Source organism: Lissotriton helveticus, chromosome 3_1 (assembly GCF_964261635.1).
Source record: "Lissotriton helveticus chromosome 3_1, aLisHel1.1, whole genome shotgun sequence".
In the NCBI taxonomy this organism is placed as follows: Eukaryota; Metazoa; Chordata; class Amphibia; order Caudata; family Salamandridae; genus Lissotriton; species Lissotriton helveticus.
The window spans coordinates 2,018,080,860-2,018,104,021 of record NC_136061.1 but is presented as its reverse complement, the minus strand read 5'-3'; the positions used below and the strand labels follow the sequence as shown (position 1 = coordinate 2,018,104,021).

Genomic DNA, 23,162 nt, shown 5'->3' with positions numbered 1-23,162 from the left:
TAAAAGACATTGCGACAAAGACCCTCCCCCTTTCCAGAACTTTCTACTCACCCCTTGACTAATTGCTTGTATCGAATTGAATCCCTCCCTCAAACCATTTTTGTATTGCCTTTTAGAATGTTTCATCGGTCACTCATGTAGTTAGTTTTTCAAAAGTCTCTTATAGTATAAGACCCGAAGTTATCAGAGCATTTTTCCTGTATGTTGATGTCACCAGAGAGAAAATGTGAACTTGATTTTATAATGTGTCGGAACATTTTTCCTTGATTCTACACCGACTAAATATTATGCCGATCTCTAGGCTTGTATGAAGAACCCAACAAATGTAAATTAACATGTATTGCATTCTGCCTATCACATCGACTATGTAGAAATTGAACTTGCTTATGTAAAAAAAGCGGCGACTGTTGAAAATAGCAATGTGTATGTACATAAGCGGCGTTCATTTGTGCTCACAGTACCCCTTGTTGTAAGCAGAACAGATATCGCTAAAACACTGACTGTGTTATCCCGCTAGCATAGACCCATGCACACACGTACACGACAGCCATTTTAGGTACCATGGTCTCTCAGTTTGCGATCGATCACCAGCGCCCCTTCCCTGACCCTGCAAGCCTCCCCCATGCACCCTGACTGCCCCCGCTCTCACATGCACAAGTCATGAGCCCTCCCCTCCCGCATGACTCTGTCTCTGAGAATCACACCCCGCGCCTGACCAACACCTCCTTTCCCTCCATGAATACCCCTCCTTTGATGACCTCTTCCTCTGAACCTAATTGTCTACATGGACCGCTGGTCACCCCCTTAGCCTGAGGATACAGTTTATTGCCCACTACTGTATGCACTCGCCTCTCCTAAAAGGAGCCACTATTGATCATGACCTCCCCACCCCCTGAGATTCGATCAGGAGCACACATTCCAAAGGAATCAGCAGAACACTCGGCTGCATGACAGCCCCCTCCTATTGTATGGAGGATAAGGGCCCCTACTGTAGCCACGTGTTGGAATATCTTCGTACTTCACACTGTCTTGATTGTAATAAAGGATGCCTGTGTGCCACAAACCTATGTATAAAAGACAAAGCCTCAGAGAAACTTGTTAGAGCACCTCACGAAGACACTATGCGAGTGTCCAAAATGACATGCTCTCCTCATGAGTAATAAACTCTGTTCTTGTTTTCCTGCTTCCAGCGCCCGTCTCTTTATTTGGTAATTATTCAAGATGGGAACTAAGAGTCGCCCTGCACCAGCAGCCTGGGCATCGGGTGCGATATGGGCTGACCTTTCTACAGAAGCACCAGCTATGCTCTAGCATGCAGAGCTATGCTTGGCTCTTGAGGAATTCATCTAAAACTACTGGAAAATGTTGTTGAGGTTGGAGGTGAACTATTGCATGGCATAGCTGTCAATGCTCATTCTTCAAGAGAAGTCATTGAACCCAGATCTTTGACTGGGAGTGTCTGAAAAGTTTCAGTGCTTCGTCCATCATCTCCTTCAGTTTGCTTTGTTCGCCTTAAGTTGGCAACCCTGCCCAGATGTGGGTCCCTTGCTCACTGTGCCACTGGAATCAAGCTAGCCTGGCTGGTGATAGCAGTTATCCCAAAACCGGTCCCAGGATGCTTGCTTCCGGTTCAGGGAAGACCTGGCTTGGCAGTTTGGGCTGGACTGTTCCCATGAGGCACAGGGTCAAAACTGATTTGCATATAGCTGGATCTGAACTGAGGTAACGAAGTGAGGTAATGAATGATGATGGATTCAACCCAGATCTGTGACTAGGGGTGAGTGTCTGAACAGTTTCACCACTCCGTCCATCATCTCCTTGTGTTTGCTATGACATTGAACATGGTCTGCTGCAACATTGTATAGAATGCTTCTCTTAGACTGAGCAGGGCAAGGAGTTGGGAATAATATTAATAATTATAATAACATGTTTCATGTAGCTTTTCATATTATACTTCTGCCAACAGAATATTGCCACAGTCTTAGAATGCTCTTAGTTGGGGACGGCTGGTTATGTGACATCCCCCCCGCTAGAGGTCAACTGAAGATGCTAGAAGGGCTTCCACCCTTAAGAATGGCTGACTGACAAGAGGGATAAGGGTCACAAGATCTTGACCTTGAGTTTGCTAATGGTGTTACGAAGTCACCCACCTGAATTCCGGTTGTTTCCTCTTCGACACTGCTTTTGCCCAACTCCCTCTAAGACCTACCAGAGCTGCAGGGAATGATTGTGCCTGTCGCTCTGATCGATTTCCGGAGGAATGAGAAACAAGAAACACACTGGATCCCTGTCGTCTGTTCTGGTGGAGAAATCTTGTAGATGTTTCTCAAAGAATGAAGTGTTGCTCGGTCTCTGATTCTATTCTTGAATAGCTTGATGGATGTATCTGTAAATGTAAATAACACCCCGTAAGACTTTTGAACCCTTCTCAGACCTCATCTTAGTCCTTGACTCCACTGTTAATCTTTGTCACCTACCCGAGTTATGAATGCCCATAGATTCCCTTTTTTAAATAAGGTGTCAATGTCGACTCTTCTCTGTACAGTGTACCTTCGTTAATGCAAAATAAACATCAGCAATTATGGCTTTTCAAATTAGCGTTATGAAACCAACATCAACAATAATGTATTTTGAAATTCGCTATTAGTTTTGTTAGTATTTTTTCAATCAAGGCTGTCAGGTTGTCAGTAGCACAAGAAAGATAAAACACACCACTAACCTCTTCCTAGCAGCCAGAGGGGACGATGGTGTGTAGAGGAGCCTCCCTACTCCCCTGAGCGCAACTCCCCACAGTGTAGTAGACACAGCTGTGGAAAATAGCACCCCGGGGAAAAGGGAAGGGGGACAAAATAACAAAGGGTGCTGCCGGGAATTCTTGCTTCCTAGGTTTGGTCTAGGTTTCTGAATATCTTCCTTTTATGTTAATGCACTGTATGGAGAAAAAAGCGACAGAGACAAGTGTTAAATGCCACTCAGACAACCACATACAGATTCAGTCAACAAGTTTTTGTATATATGTCTTTCACTCACGAGGAGCCCTGCAGCGACTCTCCTAAAATAATTTGGATACTAAAATCCTCCAGACACCATGACTCTTTGGACCTCACACGGAAAAACCAGGATCCTTCGAGCTTCAATTCAATCATGGTCTTTAGCAACAGTAATTGTTAGATGAAATCACAAACTAATAAGGGGCACTCCTCTGCTGTTCAATAGCACAGCGAGTGTTAGTAAAATTCCGAAAATGGTCCAGCACGCTGTTTTCAAAGCACAGAGGAAGAGTCAATAGCAGCGCCCACGCGGGTCCCTAAGCCACTAGAGGGTATGCCAGGAGGACGTGCTGAGTGTTCGTTTCAGCGCACAATACCAAAATCAGCAAAACAAGGAACTGGAGAAAAACAGAAGCACTCCGGCGCTTCTCGTAATCCGGAATCACGATACCTGAAATGGCTCCCAAACGGGAGAAGGGCTTTCAATCTGGCAGTCTTCAAAGAAGCACACGAGTGCTTCATGGTGCTTCAAAATCCTCAGACCGCACTCAATTATAAACACTGCATACCAATTCCTCCAGCGGGGAAGAACCGTCAGCTCTCGCAGAGAAGCACGGGTCAAATTGTCAAGCACCTTCTTACTGCAGAGGAGGTGCTTATAAAGGAGGCGTTTTATACAAACGGCAGTTCTGTTTGTCTCTACTTGGCCCCACTGCTTTCTGCGAAATGTAGTGCAGCGGGCTCCTGTTCCATTTACACTGATGCCCATGTATACATGGGAGACTTTTATGGTGCGTGTGTACCTGACTTGTCTTCCTTTAGTGTAGAAACGCGACAGAACCCCCTCTCAAGGATCGCCGACTTGGCGGTCATCCAGGCTTTCCTAGATTGTCTGCATGGAAGCGTTCTACTAGGTCACGGAAGTGGAGGTTCTGTACTGGTTCCCAAGTCCTATCCTCGACTCCAAAACCTTTCCACTCTACTAGATACTGTACTCGCTTCCTTACCAGCCAAGAATCTAAGAGTTTGTGTCCTTCATACTTTTCCTGCCCATCGATCTCCAAAGGGAGAGGCCGTTCTGGTAACCTCATGCTATGGTTGGAGTAGGGACAAGTGAAACACTGGGTGGATGCGCCATGACTGGGGCAAGGACAACCTCATAGCTATGGGTTTGATTATTTCTTCAATACTGTAGGGACCAATGTATTTGGGTTTTAACTTGTCTACTCCCTTAAGGTGTAGGTTTTCTGTAGCTAGCCAAACCTTATCCCCCCACCTGATAAACAGGTTCTTTAGTTCTTTTTCTGTCAGCGAAGTGTTTCTGTGCCGATTGCGCTGTGGCGAGGTGTTGTTTGGCATCGAGTAACACGGCCCTAAGATGAGCGTGGTGTTCGTGAATGCTCGGAAGTCTGGATTCAACGGGCCATTCAAAAGGGAGCATGTTGGGATGGTGACCGTAAAGACAATAGAAAGGAGAACACCCAAGCGTGGAGTGTTCAGCGTTGTTGTAGGAGAACTCCGCCATCCACAGCTGTGTGACCCAGTTTGTGGTATTTTGCAGTGTAAAACAGCAAAGATATTGCTCCAATGTCTGGTTAAGGCGTTCCGTTTTTCCATCCGTTTGCGGGTGGTAGCTGGTGGAAAGCCTGGATTCGATGTTCATTTTACATAACACACTCTGTAATGAAAACACTGAGTATTCCGTGTGCTCTAACCACATGTTGAAGGAAAACAAGGGCTGGTTCGGAGGACGTAGGTAAACATTCCAAAGGTATGAAGTGTCCCATCTTGGTTAAGTGATCCACTATCACCAAAACGGTGGTGTATCTCTTGCAGGGGGGCATTTCCACGATAAAATCCATTGACAGAGCCTATGTCAGCAACTGTAGCTGTAAGTCGTTGTTTGGCACATACAAAGCATGATAGTGATACAACTGGTCATCGTTCTCCACTCGATGTTCAGGATCCTCCTGGAGCCAGGCCAGAACGTCTATGTTGGCCAAGGATACTCTGACGTCCTCTAGAAAATCCTTCGATGCGATGGTTTGGTTCCGGAAAGCCCCCTCAGCGAGTATCAAAGGTGGTTCTGGGTTCTCTGATAACATGCCATCCTCTGGGTCTTCAATGCGAGAGAGGGCATCTGCTTTTCCATTTTGCGGTCCTGGTCGGTATTTGATAATGAAATCGTAGTCGGAAAAGACAAGAGTCCAACGCAGCTGATGTGGTGTGAGGGCCTTGGCAGTTTTTAGAAATAACATGTTTCGGTGGTCTGTGTAGATCTCAATGGTGTGATGTGCACCCAAGACATAGTGCAGCCATTCCTCGCAAGCCCTTTTTATTGCCCTTTTTATTGCCAGTAATTCCTTGTCGGAAGTAGAATAGTTCACTTCACTGGGGGTGAGTTTCTTTGAGAAATATGCCACAGGGTGTAGCTGGCCTGTTTTGGGGTGTTACTGAGCCAACACATCTCCTATGGCATACTGAGAGGCGTCTGTTTCGACAATGAAAGGGGCATGTGGGTCTGGATGCTCCAGGATGGGGGCTTGAGTAAATCTCCTTTTTAAGATCTGGAAAGATTGTTCAGCCTCTTCCCCCAAACAAATGGAGTGTTTTTCCTCAGTAAGCAGAAGATAGAGTGCATAATCCTCGAAAAATCTTTTATAAAACCCATGTAGTAGTTGGACGGATCCCAAGAAGCTTTGTACAGATTTTACATGATGTGGGGTTTTCCACTGAGTGGTTGCCTCAACCTTGCCTGTGTCCATGTGAAAACCATGAGTGTTGATTGCGTAGTCCAGAAAGGCTACCTCTTGGACATGGAATAAGTATTTATCCAGCTTGGCATACAGCGAGTGCTGTCGAAGCCTGTCCAAGACTGCTTTCACACGAGTCACATGTTCCTGTAGAATAGACGAATAGATGAGAATGTCGTCTATATAAACCACACAGAACGTATCCAAGAATCCCCGTAAAACTTTGTCCATAAAGTATTGGAAAGCAGCGGGGCATTGCAGAGCCCAAAGGGCATTACCCTGTATTCAAAGAGCCCAAACTTCGTTCGGAATGCGGTCTTCCACTCATCTCTACTTTTCACCCTTCCAAGATGGTAGGCGCCCCTAAGATCCAGCTTTGTGAAAAACGAGCCCCCTTGAGTTGGTCCAGGAGCACAGGAATAAGTGGTAATGGGTAGCGATTCTTTATGGTCACACGGTTTATAATCGATACAGGTCCGAAGCTCGTTGCAGTCTTTCTTAGGGATGAAAAAAAGAGGGGATGAAGCAGGCGAAGAGGAATGCTTGATGAAACCGGATGCCAGGTTCTCCTCGAGGTAGGTTTTCAGGTAATGTGTCTTGGGTTCTGTCAGTGCATACACTCTACTACAAGGAATCTCAGCTCCAGGTATCAACTCGATGCGGCAGTCATATACTCGGTGGGGAGGTAGTTGGGTAGCCTTCTGTTTATCAAAGAGAGACTGGTATTCCCTGTATTCTTCGGGCAAGGTGGTCGAACAACAATACCAGTCTTGTGCACATGAGTTTGCCAATAGACCCGCCTGTGTGCTTGAGGTCTTTTCTGGATGGGCTGCCTTCCTAGTGCAATGCTCTTTACAATATTAAGAACTCAAGGAAACAGTGCGATCCGCCCAGCGAACCACAGGGTCATGCAAGGTCAGCCACTGCATGCCTAGTATGAGACAAAACTGCAGTGCGTCAATGAGGTCAAACTGGATATATTCGTAGAGATCAGTACCAAACTGCATCAAGAGGGGAATGGTATGATACTTGACAGGTCCAGACGTCAGCGCTGATCCGTCCACCGCCTTCATGATTTCGGGGTCTCCTTTTTTTCTCAGGGAATACCAATGGTCAGGGCGTACTTCTGGTCTATGTAATTTCCCGTCGCACCGGAGTCCAATAAGGCATCCACTTCAAGTAGAGTATCCTTAGCAACCCAAAGAGAGACACCAATATTCAGATGTGCCACTGCTGGTTGTATGGTGTTGGCGATTACTGAAGAGATCGATGTAGGTCGTCCGCACGAACCATAGATCTCATTCTGACTCGGGCTCTTCAGTTTTCCAACATTTCTCTTGTTTCCATTGCTGCTTGCACCCGCGGGGTGGTGGTTCGTTCTGGGAGCTGGGCCCTGGCACAGCACTGTCTTATGAAATGTCCTCCATTTTCACAATACAGGCATAGTTTCATCTTCCGTCTTTTTTCTCTTTCTTCCGTGGTAAGGGGACTTCGGATACCCCCTATCTGCAAAGGTTCGGATCCGTCTGAAGTTTTAGGGTGATCCTCGACAGGGGTTTTTGGTCTGGAGTACAAAAAACGTGTTTCTTCTCTGTTCCTGTCACCTCTTCTTTCCTGTAGTCGGTGGTCTAGTTGTACTGTCAGATCGATCAACTCTTCACAGGTTCTGGAGCAACTGTACCACCTGCGAAAGGACATCCTTTATTTCTCCCCGTAACCCCTGGTAAAATAGAGTGGCTCTCTTCTCCTGAGGCAGCCGGTTTCTACGACTAGACGATTAAATGATGTTATGTAAGTCAACAAGTCCTGAGACCCTTGTCGTAGTGTGAGTAGTTCACGATCCAGAGACATCATATGAGACTTTCGATCAAATAATTTTCTAATTTCCAAACAAAAGTCAGGGAATCTATGCAAAACGTGGTTGTTTCTTTCCATCAGCGGAATGGTCTAGATCGATGCATTTGCCCCCCCCCCCCCCCATGTAGGACATTATGAAGGCTGTCTTAGCCGCTTCATCCTGAAAAACTGCAGGTTTACACAAGAAGTGCAGCCGACATTGATTCAGGAAGGTTTCCAATTTCTTTGGATCACCAGAGAAACGTTCCGGAGGCGCCAATGGGATTCCAGTGTTTTGAATCACATGGACAGTAGGAGTGGAGTTGGTGGTAGGTGGGGGACCAGGAGAGGCTGAAAATAATCCACTCCCCTGTGTGGTAACTGAGGAGGGAGGGTGCACTGCATGCCCTTGAGGAGGAAGTGTTGCTACCCTAATGTATGAACCAGTCCCTTGACCCTTTTGTGATAGACCTGCTACCTCCCTACGTAACATGCCCATTTCTTTTCTAAGATCTTAGTTTTCTAAAAGAGAGGTTTGCACTTCCTGCTGCAGAGCTGTTAGACTCTCCAACAGCAAGGTCAACACCACATTGGTGTCCATCGTCCGGGCGGGCGTCCAACTTGGGCATCACAATCTGTCAGGTTGTCAGTAGCACAGGAAAGATAAAAACACGCCACTAACCTCTTCCTAGAAGCCAGCGGGGATGATGGCGTGTAGAGGAGCCTCCCTACTCCCCTGAGCACAACTTCCCACAGTGTAGTAAACACAGCTATGGAAAATAGCACCCCGGGAAAAGGGAAGGAGACAAAATAACAAAGGGTGCTACTGGGAATTCTTGCTTCCTAGGTCTGGTCTAGGTTTCTGAATAGCTTCCTTTTATGTTAATGCAATGTATGGAGAAAAAAGAGACAGAGACAAGTGTTAAATGCCACACAGACAACCACATACAGATTCAGTCACCAAGTTTTTGTACATGTGTCTTTCACTCACAAGGAACCCTGCAGCGACTCTCCTAAAATAATATGAATACTAAAATCCTCCAGACACCATGACTCTTTGGACCTGACACGGAAAAAACAGGATCCTTCGAGCTTCAATTCAATCATGGTCTTCAGCAACAGTAATTGTTAGATGAAATCACAAACTAATAAGCACTCCCCTGCTGTTCAATATCACAGCGAAAGTTAGTAAAATTCCAAAAATGGTCCAGGCGCTGTTTTCAAAGCACAGCGGAAGAGTCAATAGCAGCACCCACGTGGTTCCCTAAGCCACTGGAGGGTCTGCCAGGAGGACGCGATGAGTGTTCGTTTCAGCGCACGATACCAAAATCAGCAAAACAAGGGACTGGAGAAAAAGAGAAGCGCTCCGGCGCTTCTCGCAATCGGGAATCACAATACCTGAAATGGCTCCCAAACGGGAGAAGGGCTTTCAATCTGGCAGTCTTGAAAGAAGCACACAAGTGCTTCACGGAGCTTCAAAATCCTCGGACCGCACTCCAGCGGCGAAGAAGCTCTCGCAGAGAAGCACTATAAAGGAGGCGTTATTGCCGTTTGTCTCTACTAGGCCCCACTGCTTTCTGGGAAATGTAGTGCAGCGAGCTCCTGTTCCATTTACACCGATGCTAATGTATGCAGGGGAGACTTTTATGGTGCGTGTGTACCTGACTTGCCTTCCTATAGTGTAGAATTGCGACAAAGGCTTATTCACTTCAAGTCATGCCTATACCTTTAAGTGTTGTGAACGTAGCCCCAAAGGAATCCAGTAAACTAAATGATAATGAAAAGAAACAATAGAAGAGACAACAGGCATATCTGAATACAATACCCTTGGCTTGGTCTTAATACTGACAGATTAATTGCTAGCGATTAACCTTGTATATAGGTGATTTTCAAGACAGCCAAATTAACATGACTTTTGTTTTCGCTTTGCTGTATTAATTATTAATGTCTTAAATGTCTTTGATGCCTTGGATTCGTAAGAAACGATGAGTCTTTTAATGTCCAATTCACTTCTAATAATCAGAGGCCCGATAAACAAATCAAGCGTCTTACCGCTATGCTTCTTCAAAAAAGTCTGTCCCTAAATTAAAAGGTCACCGTGCTTTAGGAGCGTTGCTTAGTAACCTTTTGTTTGTTTTGCTGGGAGCCGGAACAGAAGTCACCCGGAAGCCAATCCGAGACGGACTGCCCAGAACCAGGAAGGATCGCCGGAAAGGAAGGTGTGGAGGAGATCCCTGAAGATGCGCTGAAGGCACCAGAGAGGAATCAGCTGAAGCGCAGAAGGACGGGAGCTGGACGGGTCCAAAGTCAGGTGAGTGCTTAGGCCAAATGAAGCGAAGCATCGCCACCTTGGTGGGTGGGGTTTATATAGCCTGGCAGCTCTGGAAAGGTGGATTGGAGGGGGCAGCCGACCGCTGGAGATCCCCCCCCCCCGGCAGTTTGGAGGGGCCGGGGGGGGGCGGGTGCGGCAGGCCTCTGGCCATTTTCTTTGCCTTTTGGACTTGTTTTTTGTTTGGCGGAGCCGGGGTATATAGTCCCCTGGCTCCACCCCCCGGCCACCATTTTAGGTATCGGTGACCTGGTGGCCGGGACATCCCTGAGGTGTTTTTTGGTGTCGTGTGGTGTTAATTGTCCATTGCTTGCAAGATAATGTCAGCGGAAGACCACCGAGTGTTAGAGGCCATTAGGCTTCTTAGTGAAGCAGGCCGCCTTGATTTGGTGCTCGGGGATTCAGCGGGGCCGTCGCGGCCTATGTGACAGGCCTCTGCTGGGGTGGCGGCGGTCGTTGCCACCTGCCTGACCCCGGAGCGCTCGAGGGTCGATGATGTGGGCGAGCGGGGCCGCTCCCGCTTCAAGAAGACGGCCCCGAGTAGCAAGGTACGTGCGGACTTGGTGGGGGGGGGGGGGCAGGAACAGTGCCCACGGTGTCTGCTGGGCCGGGTGTGGATGTTGGGGCTCAGGCGGTACATTTATGGGACCGCCGGAGCTCGTGTCCGCTCCGGCGGCTCTGGCTCATGCAGCGTCTGCCCCCGCACAACGTAGCAGGTGCGGAGGGAAGCGGGGCTGCAAGAAGCTCTTAGCCTCAGTGTCAATGCCCCCGCAGGTAGGCTTCGAGCAGTGCGGGGGGAGGGCGGGGGAGAGCGATTTTCTCTCTCCTTCGCGGGGGCTGTTACGAAGCGAGGCTGGAGAGGGGGTTTCACAGACAGAGGTTTTTTCTGTTCAGGGCCCTTCGAATTTTGACGAGGTGCTAGCACAGGGGGGGAGGGGCCCGGAGGTAGTTGTTTCCTCACGGCCCTTGTCAGTAGTGGGATCTCCTGGCACTTTAGGGGATGTCAGACAGGCACAAGAATTCAGGCTTGCAGAGTCAGAGAGGGAGTTGGCCTCATTCAGCCCCCTCCTTCCCCCCCCAGTTTTCCTCAAGGGCTAAGGTAGTTTCTGTAAGGAGTGGCTCGTTGGGTGAGGGTGAGTGGGCACAGTTGGGGGCTCAGGAGGTCAGGATGTGAGGCGGCTGGCTCCCACTGCTCATACTTGGGCTGCTGGGGGGCAGGTTATTGAGGGATCTGGTGGTTCATAGAAAAGGAGGCTAGTTTCGGGGGGGGATGGCAGGGTTGGGCGGTTGCTAAATCTTGGGAAGGATTAGATGTTTTCCCGTCATGGGCTGAAGGTTTGAGAGAGGCTGGAGCTGCAGAGGTGGGGGTAGGGATTTTGCGCCAGCTGAATTTAAGGGGGCCGGTTGAATTCCCCATGCAGTCGGGTAGAGTTCAGACAGGAGCGGAGGTAGGTCAAGGGGTTTCAGGGGTAGGTTCTGGAGCGGCTTGTCGGCAGAGTGTTGGTCAGGCGGTTCCGGTAGTGCAGGCTATGTTGGACTGGAGTAGTGAGGAAGAGGTGGGGGAGTCCCCCCCCCCCTGCTGTCAGGTTGTCTCGGGGGAAGAGCGTTGCCAGTGCACGTCCAGTGGAGTTAGTTTCTGGATCATGGTTAGGCGTAGGTTTTTCAGGTAGACAGGAGGGTCTAGTGTTAAGGGTCCCGGCACATCAGTCCGATATTTTTCTCCACAGGCCAAGTTGCATCGCGGAGCGGCTGACTTGGTAGGGCGAAGTGCGGCCCAGTTATACCGAGGAGAAGGGAGGGTGGAGCCTAGCGCGGCACATTCCGTACCGGCGGGGGATACCGGCGTGGTCAGCAGACGCAGGTCCGGCGTGACCTCGCTGGCCCCAACAATAATTGCTTCACGTCGGACTGAATGGACAGCTGGAGAGGATTCTAGGTGTGGTGAACGTTTTGGGGCGTACCGGCGAGTACAGTCGGCTCCCCCTCCAGGTGTATTAAAGGGCCACAAGCAGCCCCAGTCAGTTGGTGCCGGGTCCGGTAAGGCCCGTGATAGGTTGTTGGTGTCTGGCCCTTCACAGATGGAGGAGCCACTGGTGCTGGAATACGATGAGGACAGCCCCGAGGAAGGGGAATTGAGGGAGTGTGAGGTTGGGGGGGTTCTTCTCATATTTCTCATAGTTTTTTGCAGACGCCAGCAGTGGTACAGCCTAACAGGGCAGTGGTGTCTGGTACCGGAAGAGAGTGCGGCCCCTCGGTGAGGGTTCCTCGGACGGTGGATACCGTGGAAACGATGGCATGGCGATCGGTGCCTGGACGAGCACCTTTGTTACAGCCAGGTGAGATTCAAGAACCACGGGCCAGACCAAAAATGGTGTCTGTGGGGACGGGGGTGAGGCTGTTGAGGACAAGAGTGAGGGGACACTATACAAAGGTCGGTACGTGAAGGATCAAGGGGTGGGAACGAGGGATGGGGAGGGAACAGGGGTGCAAAGTTGAAGAGTGGAATGAACACTGACGAGGTTCAGGAGCCGAAAGAGCCGTTACACAGTAAAGAGTTGAAGATTAAGAAGCTCCCATATATGGGAGTAACAAAGCCTTTGGGGGCGCACTTGATGTTGGTGACAAAGGAGAGGATTTGGAAAGGGGAATATGTTGAAATTCTGAAACTACTACATAGGGAAGTCAGGTCAAAAGAAGGTTCAAAGGAAGAATATGAATTAGCTAAGCGCCCCAAAGTCCCTTTAACAATTGAGAATTGGACGGCGGCCTTTTTAATATACGCCAGCGTCTATTGTGAGAAGTTCCCAGAGCGTTCTATTGCAATATTTAAATACATGGATGTAATTAGGAAAGCGCAAATTACAGGTAGCAGCTTTGCGTGGGCTCAATATGATGAGGAATTTAGGGCTCGCATGGCTTGGGACCCTGAGGCTAAGTGGGGGGAGTTAGATACTGATCTGTGGCAACATAGCATGGGAGCTTCTGCGGGGGGTAAGACCATTTTTACAGCCAGTGGTTTACCTTTAGTATATCGGCCCTTTCATGGGAAACCCACCCGGGGAGGGGTGGGGTCTACAACAGCAACACATTCTGGGATTGGGGCATGCTGGGATTTTAATAAAGGCTTATGCACCAGAGAATACTGTAAATTTAGACATGAATGCTCTCAGTGTGGCAGGAAACATCCTTTGGTCAAGTGCTGGGGGACAGGATTTTCAGTCGGCCAACAGGGGCAGCGGCCAACAGCCAGCGCCCCAGGCTCTTCACAGCAGTCATAGGGGGGTAGAGGAGGAAAGGGTCCACAGGGGCCTGGGCCCAAAGGCTCGTACTCCGGTTAAGCTTGCACAGTTGGAAGTAGGGCTACGGGGGTATAGTGAGGAGAGAGTGAAGCAGTTGCTGTTGGATGGTTTTACAGAAGGGTTTCGCCTTTGGTTACAACGGTCCGTGGCTTTGGCGCTGGGCAAAAAATTTAAAATCAGCTGATGATCACAAAGCAGTAGTCCAAGAAAAACTGAACAAAGAAGTGCGGGAGGGGAGGATGGCAGGCCCCTTTGATGATTGGCCTTTAGAGGATTTGATCGTGTCACCAATTGGGGTAGTCCCCAAGAAGGAGGCGGGACAATTCAGGTTAATTTAACACCTATCATGGCCCGAGGGGTCTTCAGTCAATAATTTCATTGATGAGGAGGCGGCCTCGGTGTCATATTCCTCGGTGTCATATTCCTCGGTTGACATTGCTATGTCACTGTTAGTGACCGTGGGCGCAACTGCAGAAATGGCAAAATGCGATATAAAATCTGCATTTTGATTGCTGCCAGTCCATTCAGATGATTGGAATCTTCTGGGGATCCATTTTAATGGTAAATGGTACGTGGACAAAGCACTGCCGATGGGTTGTTCAATGTCCTGCGCCCTTTTTGAGTCCTTTAGTACTTTTTTGCAATGGTTTTTTGTACAGCGCACGGGCCATGAGCTGATAACACACTATTTGGATGATTTCTTTTTTGTTGGATCGCCGGGCTCCACGGAGTGCCAGGCAGCCCTGGACAGGTTCCAAGAGCTCATGGACGAACTTGGGGTACCTCTGGTGCCCGAGAAGACAATGGGTCCTTGCGCGACCATGTCTTTTCTTGGTATTGAGATTGATTCAGTAGTCATGCAGGCTCGCTTACCCGTTGAAAAGAAGGTGAAAATGTTGGAACTCCTGAAGGCAATGTTGGTGAAACAAAAGGTTTTTGTGAAGGAGATACAGGTCTTGCTAGGGCACCTTAACTTTGCATGCAGAGTAGTCAGAGCAGGGAGGACTTTTTGTAGACGTCCGGGTAGGGCCCTATCCGGGCAACATTTGCCGCATCACCATGTCCGTTTGTCAGCAGGGGTTAAGGAAGACCTCAGGATGTGGTCAGTATTTTTACATTCTTTCAATGGACTTCCTTTGGCCAGGGAAGAAGACTGGGAATGGGACGTCCAGATTTTCTCCGATGCAGCAGGCAGTGAAGGTTTTGGCCTTTATTGGCAGGGAAGGTGGTGCGCAGAGAAGTGGCCAGACCAATGTAAAGATGGTGGGAGGAGCATAGCCTTCTTGGAACTTTTCCAGTTTTGGTGGCATTGACTTTGTGGGGTTCAACAAAAAGAGAGATAGGGAGAGTCGTGTGACACTCTTGGTCCCCGGTCAATCATTAATAAACAAAAAAAGAGTGTCTAGGGAAAGTAGGTTTTGCCACAGCGGGGAGCAACGAACTCAAGTTTATGAGACGACCTCACTGGGAAGTTTAAAGAAAGCCCTCACTCACCACCTAGTGATGACATGCTTCATCATCGGGCTTCACCCAAAAGACCGAATGTCTCTTGGGTGTGCTGCAACGCCAGAATTACTGCGGAGCGGGATAGTGAGTAAAGGACGTGTTGAGTGAAAACTAAATTAGTGAGTGATGAGGGTATTAAAAAAGGTCAGTAGTGTATCACAATGAAAATTTTATTCTATGATCACTAAAGACAATGATTAAAATAATGTGTATGGAAGCAGTCCACAATAAGTTGAGTGGAGGATTCCTATGCATCAGTCGACATGTTTCTTGCCATTGAAACGGTGTAATTTTACCCGGCAATTCTTCAGGACTAAAAAGTGTTCTATACCCTGGTGGTATGGACGCGCTAAGGCCCACCCTTACTGGATCCAGTCCGAGGGCGATGCAGGTAGACTGAGGGTGCCGAGCGTCGAGGGCGGTGTGCCGAATACGCTCCCACCCCCCTCCTGAGATCCATGGTGATTTAATTTAACGCCAGAAAAGTGCAGTAATCGCTAAATCGAAGCCTCCTAAACCAGGAGTTATTAGGAAGCCATTATTTCTTCCTAATTTTTGCACTTTTCACTTTTTGTTTAATTTTCACTTTCACGCCCCTAGGTAAGGGTGGGCCTTAGCGCGTCCATACCACCAGAGTATAGAACACTTTTTAGTCCTGAAGAATTGCCGGGTAAAATTACACTGTTTCAATGGCAAGAAACATGTCGACTGATGCATAGGAATCCTCCACTCAACTTATTGTGACTGCTTCCATACACATTATTTTAATCATTGTCTTTAGTGATCATAGAATAAAATTTTCATTGTGATACACTACTGACCTTTTTTAATACCCTCATCACTCACTAATTTAGTTTTCACTCAACACGTCCTTTACTCACTATCCCGCTCCGCAGTAATTCTGGCGTTGCAGCACACCCAAGAGACATTTGGTCTTTTGGGTGAAGCCCGATGATGAAGCATGTCATCACTAGGTGGTGAGTGAGGGCTTTCTTTAAACTTCCCAGTGAGGTCGTCTCATAAACTTGAGTTCGTTGCTCCCCGCTGTGGCAAAACCTATTGACTTTGTGGGGACAGGATTTGGCACATAAGAAGGTCTTGTTTAGGATCGACAATATGGCTGTGGTTTAAATCATTAACAGACAGTCGGCCAGAGATGAACCGATCCTGAAGCTACTTCGAGTCTTTGTGTTAGGTTGTCTCAGGTTTGACATCAGTTTCAAAGCATTGCACATCACCGGCGTGAACAATGACATTGCGGATGCTTTGTCTCTTTTGCAGTGGGAGAGATTCCACGGGCTGGGCAAGGACGCGGACAGGACACCGACCCCCATGCCGGATCACTTGTGGTATGTAGGCAACGTAGGGTTGTACAACTGGCGGTAGGTTCGTTGTCGGCGTCTACTCGAGCTGCTTATGCGTTAGCCTGGAAGGAATTCCTTGCGCCAGGGGCTTGTAAGAGGTTGCCTGGCTGGAGAAGGTCCGAAGATGTGATGCAGTTCATACTTGATTTGATGGACAAGGGCTTAACCAGAGTTACGATATTATGATAGCTGGGAAGTTAGCGGGCATCTCCTTTATGGAGAAACTCCTTTGGGGTTATGCTCCTTCAGCAGGGGAGATTTGGAGGAGAATGTTGGAAGGTTGGGCCAGGGAGCGGGGAGTGGATCGGGCAGGGCGGAACCCTTTGTCTTGGCAGACGTTAGCTAGGGTGTTGGGGGCTTAAGCAATGGTGTGCAGAGATAATGTTGAGACTTGCCTTTTTTCCACTCTTATTGTGTGGATGTTCTTTGGGGCTTTCAGAGTTTCCGAGTTGTTGGGTTCCAAGCAGTTTCAGGGCATCCGGTGGCAGGAGGTGCATTTGTCGGACAGAGGGGTTCATGTGTGGTTGAATAGATCTAAAACGGACCAGAGGAGTAAGGGGAAGGGGATTTGGTTGGTGGCGTCTTCCCACGCGGGTACATGCCCTTTGCAGTGGGCCCGTCGTTGGTGGGTTTTATCCGGTGGGGTGTTAGCGTCTTGTGTTTTCCAACATGCAGATGGGTCCCGGGTCTCTGAATACCAGTTGCGCATGGTGATCCGAAAGGCTTTGAGGAGTATTGGGTTGGACGGGGATTTATATGGTGCCCACTCTTTCAGGATTGGGGCGGCAACTGAGGCACATAACCGGGGCTGGTCCAGACAAGATATAATGCGTTTGGGGAGATGGTCTTCTAATTACTTTCAGCGCTATGTGCGTAGTGGGGGGGAGGAGGCGCTAGCGACTGCTGTTTTGCCATAAGTCTGATACTGTTTTTCTCATTTCAGGTTCTGTGGCTGGCCCCAGAGCAACGGAACTGACCATTTGGATTGTTGGCCACTCTTTTGTTAAATGGGCCTATGTTCAAGCATGACGGAGCTACTTTGGGCCTTTACTGGGCTTTAACGATCGTTTTTTAAAAATTGTTCGGAAAGGAAAGGGTGGCATGCTATGGAAGGAGTTGATTCCTGCACTTAACTTGTGGATGGTGGGGGGCCAGTGCCCTGAGGTTCTGTTAATACACCTAGGTGAAAATGATTTGTGTGCGGTAAAGGGAGTTGTTTTGTTGAGGGCGATGAAATGGGACCTTTCTCTTTTAAAAGAACAGTGGTCTGGTTGCCACGTTTTGTGGACGGAGCTGGTTCCTCGTAAGATTTGGAGGGGCGCAGTCAAGCCTAAAGCAATTGATAAGGCTCGCAAGAAGATTAATTTGGAGATTTCTAGATTCTGCAGAGGTGTTGGGTTTGGAAGAGTGAGCCACAGAGATATACGTTTTGATACTGTGGAGTTTTTCCGAAGTGATGGCATACATTTATCCAGATTGGGGATGGATTTGTATCTTTTGGAACTGAGAGAAGTCCTTTCCAGGTGTTTGAAAACACAGGATTTTGGTGGTTAGGTCCATTATTTGGTGCCCCTTTTTTCCATACCTTGTTGACCAGTTTTGGGGGGCAGTAAGGGGAGAGGAGTTAATGCTCCCCCCCGCTTCCTGGGTGGCGGGGGTCAGTGGTGTTTTTGCCAGGATTGGCAGGTTGTGTTTATTCATTGGATTGGTTGGGTTGTTGACAGGGGGAGTTGGGCAGGCTAAGTTGTGGGGTTGGTTCCATAGGTTGGGGGACCTAGAATTGTTAAGGGACAAGCTGGAAAGTTGGTGTAATGATTTGGGGGATTTGTTAAAGTTAAGCGTTTATGCAGGGATTTGCATTGTGGTATGTTGTAATCTTTTAATGTATGGGTGGGGGCGGGGTCAATGACGTTTTAGGGGTGGGGGCGGGTTTCCGGGGGGTTAAAGAAGTTTGTATTTAGTGAGGTCTAGTTCTGTAAGGCGTTGCAGAGGTTTTTTATTTGTTAATGAGCACCTGTTTCAATAAAGCGGCCTTTTTCACACAACCTATGGTCTTTGGTCTGCTCACCCCCCCACCCCTCCCTCCCAAGTGGGGTTTGGGGGGGGGGGCGCCAACCGCAGGGAGGTCCCCCCCGGGCAGTTTGGGAGGGGCGGGGGCGGGTGCGGCAGGCCTCGGGCCATTTTCTTTGGCTTTTGGGCTTGTTTTTGTGTTTGGCGGAGCCGGGGTATATAGTCCCCTGGCTCCACCCCCCTGGCCACCATTTTAGGTATCGGTGACCTGGTGGCTGGGACATCCCTGAGGTGTTTTTTCCCTCCCTCCCTCCCTCTTTAGATATAGATTTATTTTCCCCCTTTTACCTTTTTGCAATTTTTCTTCCTCTTAGGGTGGTTTGTTGGTTCAAGTGTTCATGGGGTTTGGATAATGTATTGTCGCTTGGAACAGGTGCTGTGCGGGGGTCAGTGGGGTTTTTGCCAGGATTGGCAGGTTGTGTTTATTCATTGGATTGGTTGGGTTGTTGGCAGGGGGAGTTGGGCAGGCTAAGTTGTGGGGGTGGTTCCATAGGTTGGGGGACCTAGAATTGTTAAGGGGCAAGCTGGAAAGTTGGTGTAATGATTTGGGGGATTTGTTAAAGTTAAGCGTTTATGCAGGGATTTGCATTGTGGTATGTTGTAATGTTTTAATGTATGGGTGGGGGGCGGGGTCAATGACGTTTTAGGGGCGGGGACGGGTTTCGGGGGGTTAAGGAAGTTTGTATTTAGTGAGGTCTAGTTCTGTATGGCGTTGCCGAGGTTTTTTATTTGTTAATGAGCACCTGTTTCAATAAAACGGACTTTTTCACACAACCTATGATCTTTGGTCTGCTCAGCCCCCCCAACCCTCTCTCCCAAGATCCATGTGTCCGCGTGCAGGCTCAACTGCTCAGTTTAATTGCACATGTGCAGGCTCAGCTGCTTATTACCGTTCACGTGTTTAACCTTCAGATAACTGACAAGTGATGATTGCTTATTCTTAATAAAATAAACAAGCATTGAAACATACAATTTCCTGTCTTCTTAATAACTTATCTGCCATGACTATCTCTATTAAACCAAGTTACACAGGTCCAGATGTGAATAAATACAAATGGTACAAACAAATAAATACCAAATAGTGTTTGTTATACTTAACTGGCTTAACCAATGCTGACTCTGGTTTTCCCATAACAAATTGATTGACTAAAATAAACTTGCTACCTACAATACCTTCAAGGGATTATTCTCATGTAACTAGGGGAGAATCCTGATTCTGTTCGCCTGGAAAGAAGTAATTAATGTTCTGGAATTGTAATGTGTTCAGTTAAGTGTAATGAGGGGGCACTGTCTGATCAATTCAATCAATGCCGGGTCCAAAATGGATCACTCCTAGATGTCATAAAACAAATGAATTTTGCCTCTAAAGTGTGAGCATGAACCAGTTACCTCCATGATATAATAAAGTGTGCAGCTGTTTCCATGCTGATGATCGCTTAGAGTGAAACAAAGGATTAAAAAGATTCATTCTGAGGACATTCTCTCCCAGGTTGCCCTTCTCTTGGCTATGAAACTGTTTTTAGGAGGATCAATTTACTTGAGTATGTTGATTATCTTTGAACGTGTTTCTTGACCGTAAAAGCATTTTATTCTAGAGACATGTTAAAAAAAGATTTTTGCCAAGAGAGGCAAGCTTAAGTGATTTTCTTTTTTTAACCACGCCTGCCTTATGGTTTTATGTGTCAATGTGCATTGAATGATGTTGCATGCCATTCTTCAAAGGGAAAGAAGGAACAGGATAGGTTGTTACATGAACTCCAGTAGAGCAAAGCATGCCACACCCTCTTGCAAAATCATGGACTGGGAATAGGGATCTTATTGTAGATGCTTCCTACATTGTGGCATAGGGAGATAGATTACTCCATGTACATGTGTTTTTCAGGGTTGTGTGGACCCTGTCTTTTATAACACCCACTTATGCCATTGACTATTATCTCTTGGTATGGAAAAGCAGGCATTGTGTCTTCGACCACTCATATTCATGAAATCCAGCCCTTGCATCTTTGGCATGAATGTTACGTCTGGGTTCAAGTAGCAATCAGTCTATTCCCTGAAGTTTACCACCTACTGCCGATTTAATGTCAAAGTGCAGAGGGATGGAATATACTTACTGAGAATAGAGACTGCCAGATCTGCTGGAAATCCAGGGATCTCTTATATATGAACCAGAATACCAATTAAAATGTCCTTGTAATTATACTTTTCCCTGCACTAGCAGCCAGTATCACTGCTTCTGTTAGCCTAGGCTTACACATGACGTTTATGAGTATGTCACTATTATCTGAGTGACTGAGAACTTAAATGCTTAGCCTCACTTTCTGGAGAAAACACGAAGGGTAGTCTGAGGACTGTTTATTCACCAAGGGCCAGATGTAGGAGCCCTAATACCAGTCGGTAACGGCCGAATTCGGCCGTTACCGACCGGTATTAGGGTTTTCTAATGTAGGGGGCATAATTTTTACCGACTCTGGAAATATACTGATTCGGTAAAATACCGAATCGGTATATTTACCGATTCGGTAAATCCAGATGTAGCTGGCACTTCAGAGAGTGCCACAGGCCCTTTAGGAGTCGGTATTTACCACCCAATCCTATTGGGTGGTATAATACCGAATTCCAGTGTACATGCACATCTGTGCATGTACACCTATGCCCTGAGGGCATGTCTGTGTGCCACATGGCACACAAGCCTGCAATTGGGGTGCTACAGGATGTCAAAGTGACACCCTGTTCCCCCTGTCAATTCGGTAATTTTACTGATTCGGTAATTACCGAATCGGTATTTGCTATTGATTCCTATGGGCTTCAAGGCCCATAGGAATCAATGGCAAATACCGATTCGGTATTTACCGAATCGGTAAATACCGAATCTTACCGAATCGGTAAAAATTACCGATTTTTTATCTACATCTAATTTACTGATTCATGAATACCGAATCGGTAAAATTCGGTATTTATGAATCGGTAAATTAGATTTACCTACATCTAGGTTCAAGTCTCAAGTGCTGTAGGTGGCCTGCTTCATGATTGTTTCTTCCCTGTTAGCCTTATTGTATCTCATTCCACCTCTACACAACAGAACCAGGCAAGCTAGCCATATGGTGTATGGTGAGAAAACACCCTCAGCATCCATTGCTCTAAATATCCAGGAAATTCTACCTGGCTCTTGGTACAGGCATTGAGTAGAGATATGCTAGGAGCCAACTGTGGGATGCTGCAAGGCAGAGGCACAAGGAAGGCCCGGAAAATGTTGAACATGGGCAAGCTGCATATATGGGCAACCTTTCAAGCTTCATAGAGTGCACCTCACTGATAAGAACCATAGAAAGGCCCTGTAGGAGCTAAAACAAACCCTGGGTAGAACTAGGACAAGTATGTATGCCAAATAGAAAAATCTGTCACTATATTTCATACCCTCGCCAGAACAAGCCTGAGCAAAGGCAGATAAGCAGAGAAGACCTAACAGAAAGATCAAAATTAATAGCTTTGTCATCAAGTTCACAGGAAAGGGGTACATGTTTTAGTGGGCTGCACTCAGTATGTAGGGGTGCAGTTAAGACTAAAAATGGATACAAAAGGGGATGATGGACGGAGCGTTTGAGCAAATCAAACACTCACCCCCAGTCAACTGATCTGGGTTTAATCCATCACCATTCTTTAGCTCACTCAGCCACCCCAGTTCAGACATTGCCATATGCAAATCAGTCTGACCCTGTGCCTCATGGGAACAGTCCAGCCCGAACTGCCAAGCCATGTCTTCCCTGGACCGGAAACAAACATTATGGCAACAGAGAGTATTTCGAAACTTGGTCAGGGAACACTTTGTATCCATTAAATATTGTGTAAACCTTTCAGATTTTACTGCATTTTCTGTTACTTGGGGTGAAGTGTATTGCCATATTAGGAGGATTCTGCAGTCATTATATAACAAGCATTGGCATAGCCAATAGGTCTTGCCATTGGCATCTTATAAGTGTTTAGCTGTGCAGTGCACTGTCGCTTATGTGGGCATCATGGAGAGCCGTTATCTCCAGAATGTGAAGCAACTCTCTCTAGCCTGCAGTATACTGGGGCGCCTCTGATCCATGCTGTCTCCAAGAAAGGGACCCTCTGGCAACACATACTGCATGCAGCATGGACAGCTCCACTCACTTTCCAATTGTTTGATTTCGCCTTTCATATTTCAGTGGGTGATAACTGGATAATGGAACTGAAACCCATGCTTTTGCCCTGCTATCCAGCAAGGCATGCGAGAAAGGTATATCTTAGAGCACGTTCAGTGTCTAGTGAAGCCATGTGATGTGCAGCACATTATGACACAAAAAGGCAGATGCAGAATGACGTGGCTTGCCGGCGTTTGGCTTCAGTGATGTTGTTTTTTCAAGTCACCGCTTATGGCACAGAACAAGGGGAAAGAGGAACTAAAATAACCATGAATCCCCGCTTAACATAAATAGATTATATGAATTAATTTCTAAGCGAAATATGTGCAGAATAGACCATACAAAGCATGTCTACAAGTCTGAGCTGCTTATGTCAAAGTGCAGGTTGCAGAGCAGAGCCAGGACAGTGTACTACCTTTACTAGAACACTGAAAATTTAATAAAAACAATGCAGTGTGAGCACTGGCACCATCAACTTTGCATTAGGATCCACCGATTCAAGGCTTTTTCCCCTTTAATCAATGAAGGGCTGGGCATTCATGGAGGAGAGGGGGGAAGGGATGCATTGAGAACAGTCAATGTTGGAGTTGGCAGCAGCCAGGATAGGGGGTGAATGCAAAGGAGAGTAACAAAGGATCTTGGTAAGCAAGGGGTCAAGGGGGAGCCTTAAACAAACGAAAAGCCAGACAGGAGAAGCGTAAGCATGGACGTCATTTAGGGGTTGCCAGAGGTCGCAACTTTCCATTGTGACCCCTGGCACCGTGCTTGATACCCCTAGCTCTGTGTTTGCAAAGGATAACACAAGCAGGTAAGACAAGCAGTAACTGGACACATCGAAAAGCTGCTTTTAGT

At 47.5% G+C, this 23,162-nt stretch overlaps 1 long non-coding RNA gene across 1 annotated transcript; it reads left to right on the top strand.

Moving 5' to 3' along the window:
• Positions 1-9,420: 9,420 nt before the first annotated feature.
• LOC144825240 (uncharacterized) lies at positions 9,421-16,870 on the top strand. The gene is made up of 3 exons (XR_013609348.1): positions 9,421-9,890; positions 11,636-12,244; positions 15,995-16,870. It is a non-coding gene; the product is annotated as an uncharacterized LOC144825240 (long non-coding RNA).
• Positions 16,871-23,162: the final 6,292 nt, after the last annotated feature.